The sequence below is a fragment of the Sorex araneus genome, chromosome 1 (assembly GCF_027595985.1).
Source record: "Sorex araneus isolate mSorAra2 chromosome 1, mSorAra2.pri, whole genome shotgun sequence".
NCBI lineage: Eukaryota > Metazoa > Chordata > Mammalia > Eulipotyphla > Soricidae > Sorex > Sorex araneus.
This window is the reverse complement of record NC_073302.1, coordinates 281,243,838-281,262,770: the sequence shown is the minus strand read 5'-3', so window position 1 is coordinate 281,262,770 and position 18,933 is coordinate 281,243,838.

Sequence of the window (18,933 nt, the reverse complement as noted above, 5' to 3'; positions counted from 1 at the left end):
TGAACCTTGTAGGAGCTGAAAGCTGAACATCTTAAAACAATTACATTTGGAGACTTAATACATTGTCAATGATGCTATTGTAATACATTGTTTAAAGTATTCCCTTGAACAAGATTGGTGAAATTCAGTAGCTATTTTCAAGAAAAGATAAATTTCTCAAAATTTTTTCTTACCTTGGAACTATAGATAGTACAGCCAATAGGGCACTTGCATGCATGCGCCAACGATCTCACCCAGGAGTGAACCCTGAGAGCAGAGCCAGGACTAAGACCTGAGCATTGCTCATGCATCCCCTTATCCCCCCAAAAACCGTCGACTATTGTACCAGACCTCTTAACTATTAATACTTACCTTTCCTTATCTAAAGAATATTAAAAGTGGAAAGCCCTCATCTGTCATACTCAATTGTGACATATAGTAGGTGCAAAATGATGCCTGTATTGCTTTCACTAACTCTTGTACAATTGTTTAACATAATGATACTAATAGTCATAATGAAATATAATCTTACTGAATGCATATGGAAGTAAACTTTGGTTTCACATGTATTATCTAATTTCATAAAGTTATCCTCAGGAGCTAACTTCTGAAGTATTAACAACATATTACATGTAGTATAATTGTATCATTTAGTATATATATATATATATATATATATGAGTATAATTATACCATTTAACAAATAAAATATTTTAAATATTTTCATTTATTTTACCTTTTAGCACCTAATCAATTAAGAAAATTAGCATTATGATTAGACAGTATCAAAATGAAAATCAAAACATGTACACTATTATTTATTCATATGCATTCAATTTGTAGCTACTCTTATGAGTGTGTATTACTGAGACATTTCCAGTTATTCTTTGGTCACATTTTATGGAAAAGCTCATTTTTCCTGATGAATAGTAAATATCCCAAGAAAATTACAGAGCTATTTTCAGCAAAAAAATAAAATAAAAAATAATTCAGCTCTCAAGGTTTGGATGGACAAAGCTTCCAAAAGGATTTGCTGTAGCTCTTATCTTTATTTGCTTTGACTACAAATTAATCTGTGTCATTGTATAGTTTGATTGGTTTACCATCATTATAGAAGGTTGAAATAAGGCAAATGTTTGCTTTAGGGACATTATTGCTTCCATTTAAAAGGAATTGATTCCTAACAACTCTGTCTCACTGCTTTAAAATATTCTAATCACAGATTCGAGTGTAAGAACTTGAAAATATGCTTGCTTCTGCTCTCCGTAGCCCTGTTTAGTTTGTAACCCATCCCATTTTAAGATGATTTAGGAAGCTTTAGTTGATGGCTGCTTATTGAAATACATATATGCTTTCCTGGTTTTATTTTGTGCTATTTTTATAACACGAGCATAGTTTTATTTTATTTCATTGTTGCATCAATAATCCTTGTCTTGACATATGCAAAATTAGAGCTTAAAGTGACAGTGTAAAATATATTAAAGTTACATCCCTAAGGTTCTTGGACAGAATACTGCTATGTTTAAAAGCAGGCAAATCAATAAATTAATTTTTAAACCAGTTCTCTTTCAGACAACAAAAATTAATCATCTGTTCAGCATTATCCATTCTTTAGTTGTACTTGAAATTGGTAAAATATAGATGCATTGAAAACTCCTAAGTACCACTTTTCTATATTTTGAAATTATGTATCGCTTTGATTAATTCTGATTTTTCTTTCCCATCTCCACTGCAGTGTCCTTTTTCAATCCTTCCATTCAGCAGGTAGTGGAAGCAGAAAGAAATGAAGCTTGGAGTAAGTAATTTGAGACTTTACTGCATCTTCCATTAGCCACAATTCACTGAACAGATTGGACACTTTGGTAGACTACTTGAGTAAATAAATAAAAGTTTCTTTGCCTTGCTTCTAGGATCTTTCCTTTCTCAGCATTTATGATACATTACATTAACTAAGTTTTCCAACTGCAGATTTTTAAATTTATAATGATTATTCTAGGATCTGCAGATAACCCGCCTGTTAAGGATAGAGCTCTTGCGCATAATTTAACAGAGAAGATAATTGAAATTTATGATTTATGAAGGGAAATACTACATGAAAATTTTATGTGCTTAGCAGTAAATGTAGATCGCAGTAGAGTGAAAAGTGCATTGGTCATTCTAACTTCAGGAAAATTATGGTGATGCCCAAACTTATTTCTGTGTCATTGCCAGAGTACCACTTTATTAACTATCTCTCAAAGATCATACTGTTGCTTAGATTTCCAACCTAGAACTACCCTCTAGAATTATGCAAACTGTCCCCTACCCCTCCAGTCTATTGATTAGTGTTGTGAAAGGAAACAGCTTGGAATTGCTGGTGCTCTTTGACATTCTTAGTATTGGTCCAGCAAAGGTTTAAGGATGAGGATTGTATTTCAAAAGTTTGTACTTGGGTGGTTTTGCTGGAGATACGATGTCTTTTTCGAGTCCATATTGCCAGTACCCTCTTCTACCTGTGAGTAATAAATCACGAATCACAAATCACGAAATCCCGTTAATCACTGATTTCTCGGGCAGGCTCAGTAACATCTCATTTTGTCCTTTCCCTGAGATCTTAGAAGTCTATCTCAACTTGGCCCTCCTAACAATGTTGTACTGGGGGATCTTCAGGGTCAGGGGAATGAGATCCAGCTTGTTACTGGATTTTGCATATGAATACACCATGGGAAGCTTGCAAGGCTGTCCCATGTGGGCAGGAAACTCTCAGAAGATTGCCAGTTTCTCCCAGAGGGAGAAATAGGCTAAAGATGCGGCCGCACGCTCCTGAGAGCTTGCTTTTAAGTCTCTGGATATTGGCTGTTGATGGGATTACACACACCTGGGTTCCTCTGCCAGTACCTTCATGCATGAGGCCTGTCCTAACGTGTGGAGAGGGGCCTCCAGCATGACTGTAGCTAGGTTCCAGTGGTCTTCGGCTGCCGGGAGCTCTGCTCGGGGTGGGGAGGGAAGCTGGAGCCCATCCCATTTGCATCACAGTAATTTTTTTTTCTCAGCACATTATGGGAGAAAGATGAAAGATTTTACACACTCCCATTATAAATCCATAAATCCAATTAGGAATTTATTAGGAAGAAATCCTAATCCAATTAGGAAAATTCAAAGGCACATTGTGCTCAAAAATGACAAAAGTCAAACAGAATACTAAAAGCAGTAGTATCTAAAAGTAACTTACATACAAGGAAAGCCCCTAAGGTTTATAGCAGACCTATCAAATAAAACTCTGAGCAAAGGTATATGGAGACATGTGAAAAAAAATGAAAAGTTCACCAATCATATTCTACCCAGAAAAATTATCATACAATTTGAATGGGATGATGCAGGGCTTCATGAATAGGCAACACTTTAGGAAATTAATAACCTTGAAACCAGTTTTGTAAAAGAGTTAAAAGAGCTTCTCTAAAGTACAGGACAAACTTTCCAATATGAAGCATTAAGTAAGACATTAATTGTGCATATGGTTATCCACAACAAATATTAAGGTATGTTTACCCCTAGGGGTTAGAGCGATGCCACAATGAGTAGGGCATTTGCCTTGCACTCGGCCGACTCAGGTTCGATTCTTCTACCTCTCTTGGAGAGCCCGGCAAGCTACCAAGAGTATCCCGCCTGCACTGCAGAGCCTGGCAAGCTACCCGTGGCATATTCAATATGCCAAAAACAGTACAAAAAGTCTCACAATGGAGACGGTACTGGTGCCTGCTTGAGCAAATTGATGAGCAACAAGATGACAGCGATACAGTGATACAGTGATTACTCCTAGGACTGGAACAATAGAACAGCAGGTAAGGCGTTTGCCTTGCACTCAGGTGACCCGGATTTGATTCCTCTGTCCCTCTTGAAGAACCTGGCAAACTACTGAGAGCATCCTGCCCAAATGGCAGAGCCTGGGAAGTTACCTGTGGGGTATTCAATATGCCAAAAACAGTAACAACAAGTCTCACAATGGAGACGTTACTGGTGCCCTTTAAAAGCCTCAAAGCATATTGATGTTTACTCCTAGTTTCATAACTGACTTTACATATTTTTAGCAATGTAATAACATCTTATTTATATTGATTAAAATCACTTTTGATCAGTCATCAAAAAAAATAAATCAGTTTTAGGGGGAAGGTGTTAAATCCTGAACTCCATAGAAATTTCCTACCTTAATTCTAGTGGACTGTTGCCCATTCTCTAACCCTAAATTCTTGAGGTGTAGTTTGACTTGGAAATTGATTCTTCTACCTAATCATGTCTCTCAACAGAATTCATTACTCAAAGAGCAGAGGGTGTTAATGATCATATAACAAGAAATAGCTGGCCACATCTGCTCAAGTTTAAGCAACTGGCACAGACCCTGAGTTAAGGTTAAGATCAAGGTTAAGGTTAAGGTTAAACTCAAGGTTAAGATCCAGGTTAAAGCTAAGGTTGAAATCAAAGTTAAGGTTAAGATCAAGTTAAGGTTAAACTCAAAGTTAAGCAACTGGGACAGACTCTGAGTGATCGACTTCTCAAAGCAACTGGAAAATCTGCACACCAGCTGCCATCACCTCCTTTTGGTTATATACTCTCTATCCTTTACATGATGAGATTCACCTCACAGTAGAAGTTGGGATCCTTGCTTGAATGTGTATTAAAAACATTTCTCATTCACCATCTTCTGAAAAACATTTCTCAAATTAAAATACGTGAGCCCCAAGTGGAAATTGGGAGTGGCTTCTTTCCTTTGAAAATGAATCAACCTTAATACCCTCTAAGAAAAATGGTTTCCCCTCCAAAATGAGGTGGCAGCTATAAACTCTTAGGCCATGCAGATACACGAGACTGAGGGTGAGGGGTACATTAATGACATTGACAGAATCTTTTCCCCTACACCTTCTAGATGTTGTTTAGATGTTTTAGATGGTATTAGCCCTAATTTGACACCAAAAATACCTGGTCACCAGTTACTGGGGATTTAAGTTTATTCCACTCCTGGTAACACTGGGCAGTGGAGACAAAAATGACTCATATGGATTGAATAAGCCCTGTTGTCTTGCCTTGAACATAAGGTATAAGCTGTATCAAAAGAATATAGCTAAGGCTTTACTTGACGGGAAAGAGAACCATTTACTTTAGTTTCTATTTCCTTTATATTAAACTAGACCAATAATTATCAGACTCCATTTTGATAATAGTCATCACTTGTATCACTTGTAGTCTGATTGATCTTCGATTTGCTTGAGCTGGCACCAGTATCGTCTCCATTTGTCCCTGTCTCGTGCTAGTGCAGCCCAATGTTATCTGCTTACTTCAGGAACAGAAAGTGCCTCAAATCGTTCATTCAGGGATCTGACGAAGAAATCTGACCATCTAGTTGGTGGGCGGCCACAAGGTCTTCTGACATCCCATGGAATCCAGTCGGTAACAGCTCTAGTCCAGCAGTCGTCTCTGAATCGCATTACATGACCGGCCCATCTGATCGTTGATGCCTTGGCAAACGAGACAGCATCCCTGATTTTTGACCGTGAATGGAGGTCAGAACTCCGGATTCCTTCTCTCACTTCATGGAAACATGATATTCCCAGCATAGCTCTTTTGATTCCTCTTTGTTGTTATGGTCTATCTATTCAAGCATAATCATCCAATTCCGGTTGTTAGGCATTCAAATGAATGGATGCTCGTGGCAAAGTTCGTGTTGACACACCATAAAACACTTAATACCTATTATTCCCACAACATATTTGATAGGGTTCAAATTTGGTGTGAACCATGGTAACACCTCTAAGGGCGATAGGAAGCCGCCCAAAAAGCCTTTGTCCCTCTCGGAGAGCCCGGCAAGCTACCGAGAGTATCTTGCCCGCACGGCAGAGCCTAGCAAGCTACCCATCACGTATTCAATATGCCAACAACAGTGACAACAATTGGCCTCATTCACCTGTGACCGAAAGAGTCCCTAATACGGCAGCGTTAAGAAAGATGAACAAAGAGAGGCTGAAAAAATCTCAAGGACGAACTAGACTGCCAAAACGAAGAAAGACTAAAATGATTGTCTGTACTTTCAACGCACAAACACTGGCATCAGAAGCATCCATTGAGGACCTGATGGTGCAAGCACAGAAGATCAAGTACGACATCATTGGTCTGACCAAAATGAGGAGACATCAATCACATCACGCCACTTTCGAGACTGGAGAATTGTTCCTTGGAACATTCGACAAGAGGCATTGGTGGCATTGGCGTCATTGTCAACTCAAACTTGGCCATGAGCATCGATTCATTCAAATGCCTAACAACCCAAATTGGATGATTACGCTTGAATAGATGTGGCTCACTGCCTGCAGTTTCTATTTTCATTGTCTACGCACCAACTTCCAACTACAATGAAGAAGAAATTGAGAGGTTCTACATGGAATTGGAGAAGCTCTATAAAGAAGACCACACCTTCTACAAGATCATAGTTGGTGATTTTAATGCCAAGATAGGTCTGAGAAGGTCGCCTGAAGAACTCCACATTGGGACACATTGTCTAGGAACAATGAGGGTGAGAGACTGTTGGATAATAGTCATATGCACATTAATTCTAATTTTGTTATCTACTGCTGAGGAACATGACTTAAACCAGTAAAAAAGATGGTTAGTAGTCATCATCACATATATTCACAATGGTTAAGTGAAATTTTCTTCCTCGTTTTAGCCATGGATCTAGTCATGCCTTTCTTTTCCTAGAGTAAGAACTCCTTTAAACATTCAGTTTAGTAAAGATTTGGTGTGGGTGAACTCCATTAATTTTAGTTCATTGGAACTTTTCTCATCATACTTGAATTATTGAATGATAACTTTGCAGAGTTGAGTGTTATCGGCTGGAAGTATTCTTATCTTTTAGAGTTATGAATATGTTATTATACTCATTCCTTAGCTTATGAAGGTGCAGGTGAGAGATTCCATATACTAATGGTACAATGATCATTTTGGAATTATATATTTTTTCCTAGAAGTCTTATTTATTTTGGTTAATGGATGGCTTTTTATAACTTGATTATGTGTCTTCAAATGTCTTTTGGCATTCAGAAATTGGGGTTTGCTAGAATTCTACGGACAGTGATGTCCTTAAATTTTAAGACATTCTCAGTTTTTACTTCTTTGATTGACACTTTTCCCCCTTCTCCCTCTCGTCAGTTCCGCTATATGCTTTTCTCTTGCGCTTGCTCTTTCACTGGAGTTTTAGATTTCTAGAATTATTGTCATTTTTTTTTTAAGTTTTAGTTTTCCTTCCATCTAACTCTTTCATTTCTGGGAGTTTATCTTCAAATTCACCTTTAATTGCATGTAGGATAAATACGGTTTGTATGGCTTCCCACAAAGCTTTTCATTCACTTCATTTTGTGTTACATATCAGAGATCTCTGGAGCACCTTTTCAGCTTCAGTCCCCAGTGAAATATTCCTTTAGCTTACTTAATTTAACATGATAATCAGAAGAAGGACAGACACTAAATGGTCTAACTTCTCTGTGCCAGTTAGAAAAACTGGTTAAGAAAATAAAATGTTGAGTCAACAATATTGAAAACATGAGCTCCAAACTACAAAAAGCAAACTTCAAAAATTACCTGCTAGGTGGCAAGTTAATCTGAGGTAAAGAACATATGAATCCTGTCAGAGGGAACTGATTCTGGAACAATGCTTGTTTAAAACTCAGCTATGAATAACTGCAAATAATGGTGCTTTAATAAAATAAAATTAAAACATTTAAAATATTCCCTTTTTTGGCTGAAAAGCAAACATAAATAACTATAATTTATGGTGACCAAAAAGTATTTCAGGTAGTAAAAAGTACTTTTCCTCTTTTGTCCCTGTATATATATATATATATATATATATATATATATATATCCTTACTTAGATAATGTTTCATTATATATTAATATCATTGATATATAATCAGGGTTTCACAATGATTTTAAAGAACTGATGACCCCCTAAGTATTTTTCTCTCACTCTTAATTTACACCACATCAGCAGATTTTTTCATCATACTGCAGTACTTCTGACTAACTTTGTTTTTAGAATTCACCCGCATATAGTGTGAGACTAACTTTCTCAAATTTCTATGTAATTTAATCAGTTTTATTAACATGTTTCACTGAACATTAGCTATTAAATCTGTTCATATTTCCTGGAAGTGTAGATAATGGTCAAACCCTTAAGGAAGAAGTCCAATGAAGTAAGATATTTTCATTTTCTATTAAAGTTTAATTGTCATGATTTTTACTGTGTGACTCTTAGTAAATGGAGTACAAGGCAACATTCTCATTTTCTCAGCTTTGAGGATTTTAAGGAGGATATTTTGGGAAACACATATTCAAAGACAGCTTGATTGTTTCATAAGCAATTGTTTTCATAGATTCCTTAAACCAATAGATGATATTTTTTAAACTGGTTCTCCCCTAATTAGAATCTGAGCTGTATCACTGTATCACTGTTATCCCATTGTTGCTCATTGATTTGCTCGAGCAGGCACCAGTAATGTTTCCATTGTGAGACTTGTTACTATTTTTTTTGGCTTATCGAATATGCCACAGTTAGCTTGCCAGACTCTGGCATGTGGGCAGGGTACTCTCGGTAGCTTGCCAGGCTCTCTGAGAGGGGCGGAAGAATCGAACCTGAGTTGACTGTGTGCAAGGTAAACACCCTACCTGCTGTGCTATCGCTCCAGCCCCAGAATCTGAGCTACTAAGGAAAATTATCACATTAAGCACCAATAATGGGGATGGAGTTTAGTGAAGTAAAGCACTTTCAATTTATGCTTTTACTGACATCTTCTATATTCACCAGTTCAAGTGAGTATTGAACCTACTCAAGCATTCCTAAAAGCATTTTTTTCTTTGGCTTATATTTTAAAAGTTAGGAGCCTCCCTCTTGTAACTTTTCTTAGAGATAATTTTTTTACCAGAAGCTAGCATGATGTAGTTTGTTATCAAGTAAGAATTAGAAGCAGTTTATACCTCAGGACATGCTTTAGTTTATATATTTATACATATACATATCCTTTAATATACTAATACCCTCTTTTTATTACAACTTCAATTTTTTCTATAAACTCTACTATATGATGTTGTCTTTACATCAAACTTGCTTTCAAAACAGAGATCAGAATTAAGTATTCTGAATAATGTAAGTGTCAGAATGATTAAAATCATTTTTATTCAGTTGCCCAAATAATATTTTGTACTAGCATAATGTGTTCAGTATTGTGAATAATTGATATGAATTATATTATGGAAATATGAGACACTTATGGCTCTTGAGAAATGTATGATACCATTTAGAGGTTATAAAAAGTGTTACATAATTTAATAGAATGCAATATAAGACATAATTGTATCATCAGTTATATCTGCCTAGAAAATATTGCATTATCTATATAAGTGTACTTTGTACATTATTAGAGCTCCCCAATTCAAGTGTCATAGTTAAATGTTTTAATATAAGTTCTTAGAGTTGTCAAATAAATATTCAATGAATAAGTGAAGTCTTCAGATTTTAAATGCAAAAATTTGTAAATAGGGGCTGCAGTAGTAAAAAGAAATCTTTAAAATATGAGAGTTTTTATTACATTTGAAAGTTTATGTTTTCTCAAAGTAGTGACAAGTATTGAAGTAATTAATTACAACTTAATATTAAAATGGATAGACAACAAGAAATAGAAAAGGACTGATGAAAGAATGTTATCATATGAAATAAAGTTAATGGAGTTTGTGTAATGCTAATGAAATTTGAGAAAGTGTCCAGTATTATTTTGTGACATTTATTTCTCAGCTACCATGCAAGATGAGTTCCAAACATTCTTAATAATGAGAACCTTATTAATTTCACATTATAGAGGCATAAAATGCTTAGAAGAAAAAAGAAAAATTATACAATGTACATCTTGTGTATCAGTTATGCGGACCTTGTGTATCAGTTAAAAATTATGATTCAGAAAAAAATTAAGATATTATAAGCACAAGGGTAAGAGCTATTGTATCATTCTATGAATTATTCCATTTCTCTGTGGGATAGTGCACTTGAAAAGGTTGGTCTTGGTCTTGTATGATATAAAGATTAAGTCATTGTTACTAAAACAAATATTGCATGAAGAAGTTAAAGACAGAAAACATTTATAAATAGTAGCATTTTAAGTGAGTTAAAATACATACTAGTGTGCCAGATCCTGACTCAGCATAGCAAAAGAATTATAAAAACAATACTTTGGCATTATTATACCATAGTCTAGAGAATGACAAGCTTTAATGAAACTAGTGGAAGATGGTCAAAGACACTTATTTAGTAAGTAGGCTAGTAGAAAGGGTAGGTCTATTTTAGCCTGCATATTTTGTCATGAAAAGCAAAAGGAAAATCTATTTTAACACGATTTAATAAGAATGCTATTAAGTGAGAGCTTCTCTGAAGAAATATCCAAAGGACTTTGAGGCTCGATTTAGTAGATTAATGAGACAGATGAATCACTTGGAACTAAAACTATTCTGAACCTAATCTAGCCTTTCCTTGATGATTCAGAAAGCATATTGGGAACTTCATTATCAACAAATTATCATTATACCAGTGATTCAAATATGTTAGATGATAAGAATATTCAACAAGATCATATAAGTTGGAAATGATTCCATTTATAGATAGCTAATTTTAGTAGACTATATAACAGTCTCAAAATATCCTCATAGAGAGAATATAATTCATATAATAACTTCAAAATGTATTAAAATTGATTAAGCTTTGTGCCCATGGTAATATGAAATGCAATAGAACAATAAGTAAATTTCAGTAAAATCAGTAAAAATTATTTCTTTTTTTTATTCATTTACAAACGTAAAGTCCAATGTAGATGTTCTTCAAGCGTGATTAGATAGTGTAAACAAACAATTTTTGTGTTATCCTCTAGGGGTGAATTCATTTTAATTTTACTGTGAATAACTTTACTCAAGACATAATTTATAATTCAGAAGATATTACAGTGGTTAAGGCCCTTGCCTTGTATGCAGCAAACAGTAGTCAAATCTCCACATATGTTTCTCAGAGCATCGCCAAGATTGATCCCCAGCATAAAGCCAAGAATTTGTCCTGTGTAGCAACTAGTGTGACCTCAACCACACTGTCCTCAAAATACCATAATTGTATGTATATTTAGAGCAATTTGAATTCTCCACATTTTGAAATGAACATCTTAAAATCAGAGCATTATTACTTTTATCTTACAATTAAATTTTAAATAACAAACTTTTAGCAATGACTCAAATATTTTTAGCATCAGCTTAACTTCTTTGATATTTTGTTTGGCACTTATAAATTATAATGTTTATCTTTCACAATAAATTGTAGTCTCCAAGCTTTACCCATTTTATGCTCTTGAAATATGAATTAGTTAGATTGCCATGACAAATATAAAATTTGTAATTTTCATATGATATTTGGAAAAAATCCTAAGCAAACCCTTCCATTATTGAACACTTCTTTTTAAATTTGTACTAATTAAATTATTCAGGCGGTGATTAAATTAATGGGTTATGTTTGGAACTGAAACATATAAAATCCATCATTAAAAATTTAGGAGTAAATATTTGAGAAATCATAAATAGCAACTACTATAAGTTGTTTAAGAACAACAATAGCACAGCGAGTAGAGCATTTGCCTTGCATGAGGCCAACCCAGGTTGGATTCCCAGCATTCCTTATGGTCCTCTGAGCACTGCCAGGAGTAATTCCTGAGTGCAGAGCCAGGACTAACCCCTGTGCATCACCAGGTGTTATCCAAAAAGCAAAATATAAGCATGTATGTATGTATATATATATATATATATAAATTTAAACAAATTAACTATGGATGAAATGTTAGGTACAATAGTTCCAGGGGGTTTAAGTAAGAGGAAATTAAAACCAGCCTAGGGAGTTTAAGTGTGGGGAGAGCAAGGAAGAAAGGAAAGTACTGTGACTGAGAGTTGTGTTTCATATGTTATTTTTGTTCTTGAAAAGAGACTTTCAATGCAAACAAAGAGGGTGAGATTAACACTGAAATATTTTGTGGCTTGTGATATTATTAAAATCTTTGCTAAAACATATACCAAAAAAATCTATGTAGAAAAAATTGATTAATATGTTTTCTATTTGCATTCTAGGTAAATATGAAAAAAAATCAAATATGGCTCAAAAGTTTGGTATTAGAATTTAAGCTTTGTTTCCAAAGCCATGAAAATTTTATAACCACTTGAAAAGGTCATAAGGTGATACCTTTTAGGTGAATTGGATTCAACAGATCTACATTTTGAATGTGTCTGAAAAATTATGAAAAACAGCTTATATATCATAGTAATGCGATATGAAATGTCCCTGTCACTGTCATCCCATTGCTCATCGATTTGTTTGAGAGGGCACCAGTAATGTCTCTCATTGAGAGACTTATTGTTACTGTTTTTGTCATATCCAATACGCACGGGTAGCTTTCCAGGCTCTGCCTCGAGGGCTCGATACTCTCGGTAGCTTGCTGGGCTCTCCAAGAGGGGCAGAGGAATTGAACTCAGGTCGGCAGCATGAAAGGCGAATGCCCAACCGCTGTGCTACCACTTGAGCCCCACAATATAAACTAATTGAATTTATCTGGCCAATGGCTACAAAATTTGTATATTCTTAAATATTATATTTAGAATAAGATATAAATATTGTACAATAAACTTTAAATTGTTTTATAGTATATTCTGCATGTTTTCATTAATAAAGGAAGTAATAAGAACTTAATATGGAAAAAGAGTTTGAAAAAACTTGATAAGAAGATCTTTATTTTATATCAGTTCTCACAACTAAACATGAACAATTAAGACCATGTTCTGGTAGTGAAGCCAATAAAGATTAATGTGCTGATAAAAAAGAGTAATAATTATAGAAATAGCTCTCTGATTATATGAAGATTTTGAAAAAATGCAGAGATGTTGTGCAACTGTGTGACAAAAATAATGTTTTCTCAATACAACATGAGAAATTACCTGGTTATGAATCAAGTGTAGTATAAATAGATCTCTATTGCATACCAAACACAAAATACAAGTTTTTTTGTACATAAACTAATCAAATATTTTAAAAATCAATTAGCTATGTGAAATAACAGAATATTTCTTATAAAAAGGAGAAAAAGTAATAAGTAAATGCTATTATACTATTATAATAATCTATTTTAACATTTTTCTGTGTATTCAAGTATATTTATGTTAAAATACATTTATAGCACATTCAAGTGAGAAATCTTAGAGCCGTATTATGCAGATTTTTTCAGGGGTTGGAGGGAGGTTTGGGCTTACAACATGCAGTGCTCAGAAACTACTCCTGTCTCTGTGTTTAGGGGTCACTACTGGTGGGTCTCAGGAGATCATATGTAATGCTAGGGATCAAACCAGTATTGGCTGCATGCTTAGTCCAGTCTGTCACCAAACTAACTCTTAAAAGTTCCTTAATTAATAATTTCAATGATTTGTCTAGGGGCGGGCCATAGAGGATGGGATGGGCCACTTACTTTAGCTCTGTGCTCAGGGGTCCCTGGAAAGGTTTGATGGACCATATGCAGTTCCAGAGTTCAAACTTTGTCTTCCTTATACTTCTCATAATCCACATTTAGAAGGGGGCTGGAGAGATAGCACAGGGGGTAGGGCGTTTGCTTTGCACGCGGCCGACCCGGGTTCAAATCCCAGCATCCCATATGGTCCCCTGAGCACGGCCAGGGGTAATTCCTGAGTGCAGAGCCAGGAGTAACCCCTGAGCATCACCAGGTGTGACCCAAAAAGCAAAATATTTTTAAAAAATTTAAAAAAAAAAAGAACACATAGAAAATGGTCATATGGAGGTTTAGAGAAAGAATTTGAGTTCAGAGAGACAATAAAGAGGCTGAAAAATAGGACAGCGGGTAGGATGCTCATTTTGCATGTGGGCAACTCAGGTTGATTCCCCAATATTCCCTGAGCTCCACCAAGGGTGATCCCTGAGTGCAGAGCTGGAAGTAAGCAGCGAGGACCTTCCTGGGTGATTAAAACAAAACAAAACAAAAGAAAAGAAAAAAACTGAAAAAGTAGCTAATAAAGAAAGGAATAGGAAGAGAAAGGACATAGTAACTCTTTTTTATTCAGTAATCTATTTGATATTAATTTGAATACCCAAGTAGCCCATGAAGTGAAATTCAGGGGAGTAAGAAAAATTTCCTTCTTCTAATAAATGCAAGTTCTCCAAGCAGACTAAAGAGCAATTCGGCAATATCTAATATCCTAACAGACGTTACATATCAAACTGAATAGAAATTAGGAAATGAAAGCCTCAATGAGGTATATTTTGAAGCACATCAGATTAACAAATGTTTTCAAGTTTGTCAAGTGTTAGTGATGGTCTGGAGCAAAGAGAAGTTCCCAAATTCCATTATTAAGAATGTGAAGAATATGTCTCACTATGATAATGAGAATTGGATTTCTCAGTTGTGTCAATCTGGCAAGTCAATTATTTTGAGCTGGTGTCATCAAGTCTTTTGAAATTTGAGTCACAATCTTTTACCATTCTCTAGATTACCTTAAAAGAATGAAAGTTTCAGGGGCCGGAGCGATAGCACAGCGGGTAGGGCGTTTGCCTTGCACGCGGCCGACCCGGGTTCGATCCCCGGCATCCCATATGGTCCCCCAAGCACCGCGAGGAGTAATTCCTGAGTGCAAAGCCAGGAGTAACCCCTGAGCAGCGCTGGGTGTGACCCAAAAAGCAAAAAAAAAAAAAAAAAAGAATGAAAGTTTCAGATTTAACTCAGAATTGGGGTTATTACCAGATGTAACTTTTACCCTACAGACCTATGTATGGCAGAAGAAACTACCCAAGAATAAGCCCTGAGCATTGCCCCATTGGTCCCCAAACTCTAATCTCCGACAACTTCCATCCTCACCGCACACACACACACACACACACACACATACACACACACACACACACCTTGTCAAATGAAATACCCTCCTTTCTCTTTGGAGTCCCAGGTCCATAATTACCTTCAGACTGTTCTCCTATTTTACTTTAAAATAATTGCTATATATCTGCACAGAAACACTGTATGGACATAGTGATTTTTTTATTATTTTAGTAATCTATTTGATATTAATTTGATTACCCAAGTAGCCCATGAAGAATTCAGGGGAGTAAAGACAAGTTCCTTCCTCTGATAAATGGAAGCTTCTCCAAGCAGATTAACGAGAAATTAGGCAATATCTAATATCATAACAGAAGTACCTTTTCACACTCTTGAGAAGCAAATCTGGAGGGCCCTGGAGGCTGGTTTGTTTTCTCCTCTCATTAAATCAGCAGAGAGCTAAGTTCAGCTGGAACTGGTCAGTCTGCACACCTCATAAAAGCTCTGGATCAGTCAGCATTCCTGGCACATGACACTGTTCCTTATAGGATGACCTTGGCCCTCACCAGACTTACTCTGAAGGGTAGCTCCTGCAGAGTGAGATTCCTTGAAATATCATCAATACTCAATTCAATTAGTCATGAACTATCTTCATTAGACTACAGTAACAATCTCCTTGATGATGCAAAAACCAGAATTTCAGGATATATTTATCTCCTCATACTGGTTTCTCACCAAAACACTTCCTATTTGACAAGTCTAAGAGTAAGAAAATCCATACTATTTCATCACCCCATTTTTTGATCGGGTTGGCAGTTTTCTTCTTGTGGAGTTCAACCAGTGCATTGTATATCTTTGTTGCCAACCCTTTATCGGATGGGTACTGCGTAAATATCCTTTCCCATTCTGTAGATTGTCTTTGTACTTTGGTCACTGTTTCTCTTGAGGTGCACAAGCTTCATAGTTTGAGATAGTTCCATTTACTTATCCGTGTTTTCACTTGCTTGGCCAGTGGCGTGTCAGCTTTGAAGATACCTTTGGCTTCAATGTCGTGGAGGGTTTTGCCGACCTTGTCTTCAATGTACCTTAGGGATTCTGGTCTGGTGTTGAGGTCCTTAATCCATTTTGATCTGACTTTTGTACATGGTGATAGGTGGAGGTCGAAGCCCATTTTTTTGCATGTAGCTGTCCAGTTTTGCCATCACAGTTTGTTAAACATGCTTTCCTTGCTCCACTTTGCCTTTTTTGCTCCCTTGTCAAAGATTAGATGGTCATATATTTGGGGGGATGTGTCAGAGTAGTCAACCCTGTTCCATTGGTCTGGCGCTCCGCCTTTGTTCCAGTACCAAGCTGTTTTAATGACTACCGCTTTGTAATAGAGTTGGAAGTTGGGGAGGCTGATTCCTCCCATTTTCTTTTTCCCAAGAATTGTTTTAGGTATTCGTGGGGGCTTATTGTTCCATATGAATTTCAGGAGCGCTTGCTCCATTTCTTTGAAGAATGACAAAGGTATCCCTATAGGGATCGCATTGAATTTGTACAATGCTTTGGGGAGAATTGCCATTTTGACAATATTAATTCTTCCAATCCATGAGCAGGGGATATTTTTCTATTTCCTCGTGTCTTCTTTTATTTCCTGAAGTAGCGTTTTGTAGTTTTCATTATACAAGTCCTTTACCTCCTTAGTTAAGCTGATTCCGAGGTATTTGATTTTTTGAGGCACAATTGTGAACGGGATAGCTTTCATCATGTCGCTTTCTTCTCTCTCACTATTTGCATATAAGAAAGCCATTTCCTAAAGAAGAAATTCGAATGGCTCAGAGGCACATGAGAAAATGTTCAACATCACTAATCATCAGGGAAATGCAGATCAAAACAACCATGAGATATCATCTCACACCACAGAGACTGGCCCACATCCCCAAAAACAAAAACAACCGGTGTTGGTGTGGATGCGGGGAGAAAGGGACACTTCTTCACTGCTGGTGGGAATGCCGACTGGTTCAGCCCTTTTGGAAAACAATATGGACGATTCTCAAAAAATTAGAAATTGAGCTTCCATTTGACCCAGCAATACCACTCCTGGGAATATATCCCGGAGAGGCAAAAAGGTATAGTAGAGATGGCATCTGTATTTCTATGTTCATTGCAGCACTGTTTACAATAGACAGAATCTGGAAAAAACCAGAGTGCCCCCAAACAGATGACTGGTTAAAGAAACTCTGGTTCATCTACACAATGGAATACTATGTAGCCGTCAGAAAACATGAAGTCATGAAATTTGCATATAAATGGATCAACATGGAAAGTATCATGTTGAGTGAAATGAGTCAGAAAGAAAGAGACAGACATAGAAAGATTGCACTCATATGTGGAATATAATGTAACTGAGAAGTACAAGTTGGCAATGATGCAACTTCTGACAGATATCTCTCTGGACTTAGCTACTAAAATACAGAAACCCAAAACTGAGAGGCCGCTAAGTGTGGTCACTCGACCTCATACCTCTTCATCCTCAGCAATGGAAAACAAATTATCTAATGCTTCCTTTTAAGCAGGTCTGACTTTAGGGGAGAGACTCTCCAAACAATAATAGTGAGTTTTGTTGAAATATTGAATGCAATCAAAGTGAAAGTAAAGTGAAATTTATTAGTTACACAGGTGGGGGGGGCTAAAGGTGGGGGGGCTAGGGGCGTGGGGGAGTTAGGGGTGTGGGGGTGCGGGGTGGAGCTATACTGGGATTCTTGATGGTGGAATATGTGCACTAGTGAAGGGATGGGTATTCAAGCATTGTATAACTGAGATTTAAACCTGAAGACTTTGTAACTTTCCACATGGTGACTCAATAAAAAATTTAAAATTAAAAAAAAAAGAAAATCCATACTAAACTAGCAGATAAAATTTCAGGAAGTTCTGGACAGTTATGGTAACTTCACACTACATTGTCTTGAAAATGAATTAACATAGCCTTTAGGCAACAAAGTTTGTATCTTGGGCCAAATAAATCAAACAGTATTTAAAGTGCCTGTCTCTCATGCAGTTAATACCAGTTCTTCTACTAAATTTCATATGGCCCTTAGAGCACCGCCAAAAGTTTTCATTGACTGTAGAGCCAAGAGTTAGCTCACAGGTGTGGCCCCAAAATGGTGTCACCTTGCCACTATACCAATAACCACATACCAAGTGCCAGGAACTGTACTAAGCTTTTCTGGGAATCATCAAGCTCTGCAAAGTATATGTGATTGAGATTATGAGTAGGTGAAATTTATAGTAATCTATATACATCTGCTATTATTCATTTTTAAGATCTCATGTAGCAGAAGTCCTATAACTTTTAAATATTTTAATATGTCATAAGTCCTTGAAATTCCACTTAGGGCACACCTATTACTTCTAATTTTCTTGCCAAAGAAAGTCATTTTAGTTATCGCAAAATATGGTCTTTACAGCATCTATTCCAGGAACTAACATAAGATTCTCATGAGTTAGTATATCCTAAATATGTAGTCAAGGAAAGTAGAGATGACTACAGAATGAGAGCAGATTTATTTTTTTGCACTTTGTGATGAATGCTGGCCAGGGCACCATTGATTAAATTGTATCCCTGTGATCCCGTTATAAAGGTTGAATATGATGGTTTTGGGTTGCCTTATTATTAAGTTCCTAGTGAGGCCTCCAAACAACATTTCCCTAAACATCTGTTATTATGCTTTATCAGTACACAATTACTTTCATAAAGTATCATATGTCCTATGATATGGTTTGGGAAAGTAGGTTCTTAACAATTTTATACTGACTTCATGAGGATCCTAGTTTTCATTTAATTGAATGCCTGGGAATTATCCTAGCTCTTGAAACTAGGAAATAAATCATGAGTCACCTTAAAGACCATAAATATCCTCTGTTTAAGTCTCAAAAGCTTGAACATATTTAAACTAAACTATGTCTACATTCACTACTTCTATTGCCCTATGGACACCTTAGTCTGTTTGTCTCTCCTACAGATCCCTAAAAATCAAATCCCTGTCAGACTTGTTGTACACAA